At 42.9% G+C, this 6,968-nt stretch overlaps 1 pseudogene; it reads left to right on the top strand.

The window, feature by feature from the left end:
• The first annotated feature begins 1,493 nt into the window (after nucleotides 1–1,493).
• Nucleotides 1,494–1,862, top strand: LOC100754079 (annotated as a pseudogene).
• The last annotated feature ends 5,106 nt before the right edge of the window (nucleotides 1,863–6,968 follow it).

The raw sequence follows: 6,968 nt of genomic DNA, 5'->3' as shown, positions 1-6,968 counted from the left end.
AGTGTGTGCAAACATGGCGACCCAAGTTCAGATCTGCAATATCCATGAGTAATATAGCGGCAGCCCACCTGTTATAACCCACTATATGAGAGGTGAAAACAGGAAATCACCACAGCAGGCTAGTATAAAGGTAAACAATCCTATAGCCAAGGGGGTTCTAGGCAGCCTAGTTTTGCTTTAAGGAACTCTCAAACTTCCCTCTGAAACCTTGAAAGCCAGACCTGCATCATCTGCACTGATCTCAGCATTGTACCCCAAGTTCTTTTTTTTTTTTTTCTTTTTTGGTTTTTTGAGACAGGGTTTCTCTGTGTAGCTTTGGAGCCTATCCTGGTACTCACTCTAGAGACCAGGCTGGCCTCGAACTCTCAGAGATCCGCCTGCCTCTGCCTCCCGAGTGCTGGGATTAAAGGCGTGCTCCACCAACACCTGGCATATCCCAAGTTCTTATGATAACTCATTAAACTGAACACTCAGTGGCCCAAAGTACCAAGTCCTTCCCCAACCCTCCCCAACCATGCATAGGCAATAGTCTGCAAACCTAGTATGTACTCATTTCTGTCACAGTTGGGGATTCTATTACTGTGATGAGCAAAAGTAACCCAGGGAGGAAACTGTTTATTTCATCTTAAATTTCTCAGGTGATACTCCATTACTAAGGGGAGCCAGGACAGGATTTCAAGGCAGGACCTAAAACAGAGGCCATGGAGGAATGCTTCTTCTTGTCTCATTCCCCATAGCTTGCTCAGTCTACTGTCTCATGTACCCCTGGAGTGCCTGCCCAAGGGTGCATGACCCACAATGGACTGGGCCCTCCCACAGCAATCATTAATCAAGACAATGCCCCACAGACTTGCCTACAAGCAATCTGATGGAAGCAGCCTTTCTATTGAGGTTCCTTTTCACAGAAAACACTAGCTTGTGTCAAATGACAAACAAACACAGGGCAGCACCAATGCACATAAAATAATTGCTTTCTAAGGAAAAGAAAAAGGCTGTCTCTTGGGGCTGCTTCATTCTTACCAGCTTATTTATTCTGTGAGACACTGTCTCTATTTCTAAGGTTGACTATGTTTACTGACTATGGAGACCGTGGAGGTGGTAAAAAAAGCTCAGTGATGCTATTGTTTGGGAGACAAAGATGAAGAGGTGGAAAACAGGCTCTTCAGAGCAAGGGACTGCCATGATGTTTGTTCAGACCCGTAGACTGTTGGACACAAATATGTAAACTATGGGCTTTGGTGATAATGACACATCATGTAGGTTTATCAGTCATAGCTGTTAGTGGGGAAGGATATGTGAGGGTATGAATATATGAGATAATTTGGCGAAACTGTCCTAAAAATTAGATCTTTTAAAAAAAAATGCCTTTCCATCTTTTGACCTATAAAACACTGGGTCTGCCCACAAGGCCACGCTTTGGGCCTTGCCTTCCTCTTTCTGCCATCTTGGTGCCTGTGGAGGCATGCTGGAAATAGGACTTCTAAATGGCAAATATGTCTGGAAGGCTGTGGTGCCAGACCATTTTTTTCTGGCTACTAGCGGGGTCTCCGGAACCAGAGAGAGCACACAGATCTTCTTAAAATTGAAGGTATTTATGCCCAAGATGAAATGGAATTCTACTTGGGCAAGAGATATGCTGATGTGTATAAAGCAAAAAAAACAACACAGTGACACCCGGGGGCAAACCAAACAAAACCAGAGTGATGTGGGGAAAAGTAACTTGGGCCCATGGAAACAGTGGCACGGTTCGTGGCAAATTCCAAAGCAACCTTCCTGCAAAGGCCATTGGACACAGAATCCGTGTGATGCTGTACCCTTCCAGGATTTAAACTAATGAAAAGTAAATAAATAAAAGTGAAAAATAAATAAAACACTGGATCTAAATATATTGCAGGGAAGGAAGGATGGTTAGGGGAGTCTGGAGGGCAAAGCAAGGGAGGTTTGGACTTAGCTTTGGACCTCTTCAAAGTTTACATGAATATGTTTGTTTAGTTCCATTACTGCTCAGAAACTAGGGTGCTTTCTTCAAACTTTTGGCACCAACTCATTAGCAAACTATGAAATTAGTTTTGTTTGTTATAACTAACAATTTTTACACAAGAATAGAAAAAGCTACCCAAAGAAAGACACTCATGGTCCCCGGAGAAGGGGAAAGGGACAAGATCTCCTAAGCTAATGGGGATCATGGGTGGAAGGGAGAGGGAACTAGGAGAAAGAGAAGGGGAGAAGAGGAGGACAGGAGGGAACAGGAAGATCTACTCAGGGGAGGAATGGAGGGGAGCAAGAAAAGGGATACTGTCATAGAGGGAGCCATTATAGGATTAAAGAGAATTCTGGCACTAGGGAAATGTCTAGAGATCTACAAGGTCGACCCCAACTAACAATCTAAGCAATAGTGGAGAGACTGCCTTAAAAGCCCATCTCTGATAATGAGATTGATGACTACCTTATATGCCATCCTAGTGCCTTCATCCAGTAGCTGATAGAAGCAGAAGCAGACACTCACAGCTAAACACTGAGCTGAACACTGGAATCCAGTTGTAGAGAGGAAGGAGTGATGAGCAAAGGGGTTAAGACCAAGCTGGAGAAACCCACAGAAACAGTTGACCTGAACAAGGGGTTGCTCATGGACCCCAGACTGATAGCTGGGAAACCAGCATAGGACTGTTCCAGACTCCCTGAAGGAGGAAGTCAGTTTGGAGGTCTGGATAATCTACGGGGCAACTGGTAGTGGATCAGTATTTACCCCTAGTACACAAATGAACTTTGGGAGCCCATTCCTCATAGAGGGATGTTCTTTCAGCCTAGACACACTGGGGAGGGTCTAGTCCCTGCTCCAAATGATATGATCCCCCAAGGAAGGCCTCACCCTCCCTGGGGAGCAGAAAGGGGTTGGGATAGGAGGGTCGGTGGGGGGCAGGGGAGGAGGGGAGGGAGAGGGAACTGAGATCGACATGTAAAGAAAGCTTGCTTCTAATTTAAATAAAATATTTTTTTAAAAGAATAGAAAAAGCTATAGGAGATACAAATGCAAAGTGGTGGTATAGTGCTTTCCTACAGGTTTAAAGTTCTGAGTTTCTTTCTCTGCTCCAGGAAGGAGGAAAATCATGGTATAGAACACATGGTAAATCTTGTTTTGTGGAATGTGTACTTAGATTTATCTTATGTAACTGGTTGTATTAGTGATTTTTCTAATGCTGTGATAAAATACCACAACCGAGGTGACTTACACAAAGAAGGGTTTATCTGGGCTTACAGTTCCTGAGGGCTAGAGTCCATAATGGCAGAGTGAAGGCATGGTGGCAGGAACAGGAACCTGAGAGTGTGCATCTTGAACTGAAATCAGGAAACAGAGAGAGTACACTTGAAATCTTTCAAAGTCTGCCTCCAATGACACACTTTCTTCAGTAAGACTACACCTCCTAAGCATCCCTAAACAGCTCCATTAATCAAGGACCAAGTAATCAAAAGTTGGAGATAAAAAAAAAAAGTTGGCGATTATAGGGCACATTTGCATCCAAACTACCACAGTGGTTCACAGTACAAGACAATCATAGTTAAAGTTATAAAACCAGAGACTGTTCAGAAAGGGGTTACTCAGTTGGAGACTTAGCTGAGCTTGATGAGTCAAATGAAATTCAATATTAAAACTTCCCAGTCCATGTCTGGTGGTGTACTCATCTAATCCCAGCACTGGGAGCTAGGGATTGGGCCTAGGGAGAAGGCTGGGTGAGAAGGAAGAGGTGAGTTCCAGCCCAGTCTACTAGACATACAAATTCTAGACCATCCAGGCTACAGAGTGAGACTCTGTCTCAAAAAGAAAAGGGGAAGGGAGATATTAAGCATATGCTTATTGAATTACTTTTACATTGTGTGTGTGTGTGTGTGTGTGTGTTGTGTGTGTGTTCATGAGACAGCTGCCTCTGCATCGAAAAGTTCTGGGATAAAAGGAATATGTCACCATCCCCACCTTGGGCAAGTTGTAAAATGCCCAATCTGAGTGAGTACTGGGAAATGAACCTGGGTATTCTGGAAGAATAGCAAGTGTTCTTAACCACTCACCTGTCTCTCCAGCCCCAAGCACTATCCCTTCCATTAAGACTTAGAAATTTGGTGCTGGGGAAAATGGTTCACTGGTTAAGAACGCTAGTTGTTTCTTCTTAGAGGTCCTGAAGTTCAATCCCCAGCAACCACGTGGTGGCTCACAACCATCTATAGTGGGATCTGATGAATAAAATATAGTGCTGGGCAGTAGTGGCACACACCTTTAATCCCAGCACTTGGGAGGCAGAGGCAGGTGGATCCCTGTGAGTTCGAGGCCAGCCTGGCCTACAGAGTGAGTTCCAGGACAGCCTCCAAAGCTACAGAGAAACCCCTGTCTTGGAAAAAAAAAAAAAAAAAAAAAAAAAAAAAGATTTAGAAATTCAGTTACATGTGATGGCTCAATCTATTTTTTTTTTTTTTTAATCCAAGATCCTAGTGGTGCACGCCTTTAATCCCAGCACTTTGGAGGCAGAGGCAGGAGGTTATCTGTGAACAAAAAGAAAGGAAGGAAGGAAGGAAGGAAGGAAGGAAGGAAGGAAGGAAGGAAAGAAGGAAGGAAGGAAGGAAGAGAAAAGAAATCCAAGATCTTTTCTGGGCTTCCCCCAAACTCTGGTCTCTTCCCTGGGAAGGTTAGTCCAAATAATAAGCAAGCAAATAAAGAGAATGTTCAGAGCCTCACAGAAAACAAAACAAAATGTTGCCATATTAGCAGCTGGTGTATTCAGATTTGCTATCTGCAGATTTTGTAATCCTTAGCTGAAAATTGTTTGCTGTGCCTTATAAATACTCTTTGAAGTAGGAACCCTTGTATCAGGAAAATCATTTTCTTGGAATATTAATTCACATCCTTTGCCTGTTATTTATTTACATGACTTTAAAAGCAATTAAGACATTTAGAAAACACATTAAACTACAGATTAATGTGCATTTTTCTCTTGGACTATCTATCACTCAAAGGTTTACCGTACCCTTTTCTACCCAGTGAGATAAATGTTTCGGAAGCAAAGAGGCATATTTCCTTTCTGTCTGGTTTCTTAGAATTCATTTAAACATGCTTATTGAAATTTCCTGTCATGTAATATTTTAGCATGATGCCCTAAATATATACAGCTTGCAGACAGTAAACATTGCAAGACAAGATTGCTACCATGTTTTCTTCCTTAGGCAAACAATACCACCGACAAAATGCACTGTGTAAACAATTGCAGAGGTATGTAAATGAAATTAACATAGTGAAAGCTTAGGTTTAGCTCTTCTTGGTCTTCTAAATATCCAAGTAGGATAAATGCCTTTGGGCATTTGTGATTTTCCTTTTCCTGGTTCCAGAAGAGAACCTGCTTACCTCCAAACTAAATACCACTTTCTCTGAACACCACCCAAATCAGATCACAAAGAAAACATTTTCCTCTTTTAGACATTGTGTTTAAGTAAATTTAAATTCCTAAAGAGTCCTGGTGAGTTGAGGCTTGCTAAAACCACCACAGACAGAATATCCCTTGGGTGGTTTCCTTGAAAGCCATCTTCCGGTCCTAGGAAAGAAAGCTCTATGCAAAACCAGGTCTGCCTTCTGTAAGCAGCCCACCAGGACACTGAGTTTAGAGCCGTCTGAGCTAATACAAGAAGATTCACAGTTTCGGGGCCATGGCTTAGCATAAAATATTCCGGGAGAGGATAAATATCAGGGGTAGCTGGCACCTTTTAGCAGCTTGTTACAGGTGGGGGTGGGTGAGCGGACCTTGGACTGAAATCTTAATCTAGCCTAGTTTCCCTTTGTGATACAGCTGTGAGGGAGGATGAGGGAAAAAGCCAGCAGCAGAATCTGTTTTGTTTTTGCTTTAGGAATTTTATCTTCTTTGTTCAAAGGGAAATAGACACATATTATTTTTGTTACTAAAACTACAATATTGGTTCCCATAAAATTCATAGGCCTTGTTCAATTTTCTGTTCATGTGAACCCACCAATTACATAACTAGTTTAATACCTAAAGTTAGCAAAAAATTCCCCCTTTCCCTTCCCAGGCTGGCTTTGACCTACCTCAGCCTTGAAAGTGCTGGGATTGGGGGAGATACAGGTACACCATCACACCTAGTTTGTAAATATTCTTTAAAAAAAAAAAATTCTGCCAGGTAGTGGTGGCACACACTTTTAATACCAGCACTTGGGACAGAGGCAGGCAGATCTCTTAAATTCCAGGCCAGCCTGGTCTACAAAGCAAGTTCCAGGACAGTCAGAGCTACTGGGGTGGGGGTGGGGGTGGGGGCTCAGGGAGGCAAAAAGCAAAAAAAAAAAAAAAAAACAACAAACAAAACAAAAGAAAGAATTCCACCAGGATACAGCCCAGTGGGAGAGCACTTGCCTGGCAAGCCCAAAGCCCTAGGTTCAGGCCTCAGTACCTCAATTAAAAAAAAAAATAGTTGTGGAGCTCGCCTTTAATCCCAACCAGAGCTGTTACACAGAGAAACCCTGTCTTAAAAAAACCTTTCAGAAAGAACAAAAGAATCAGTTTAGTTGCTGCTAGAGGGTTAAAACACTGATTGTCACAAGTGTCTGAGCCACTTTTTAGCTGTGTAACCATGTGCACATGGCTTGACGACTGACTAATTAAGGTTAGCTGGGTGTTGTGGTGCACAGCCAGTATGTATACAGTCTCAGCATTTGGGAGGTGAAGTCAGGAGGCTCAAGGGTCCAAGGCCAGCCCCCTCTTTACATAGTAAGTTTGAGGCCAGCCTGGGCTACAAGAGATCCTATCAACAAACACATAAACAAATAAGAATCTACTAGTCAGGACTGTTGGGAGAATTACATAAAACTTTGTGCAAATAAAGACCAGCTGCAGGAATGAGCACCGGGAAGCTTCACAGAAGGACAGAAAGGAAGACTGGAGGCAGAGGAATGAAACGAAGAGGACAGGGGAGGAGTGTGT

Source organism: Cricetulus griseus, chromosome 2, assembly GCF_003668045.3.
Source record: "Cricetulus griseus strain 17A/GY chromosome 2, alternate assembly CriGri-PICRH-1.0, whole genome shotgun sequence".
Classification (NCBI taxonomy): Eukaryota; Metazoa; Chordata; class Mammalia; order Rodentia; family Cricetidae; genus Cricetulus; species Cricetulus griseus.
This window is presented reverse-complemented; position numbering and strand designations above follow the sequence as displayed.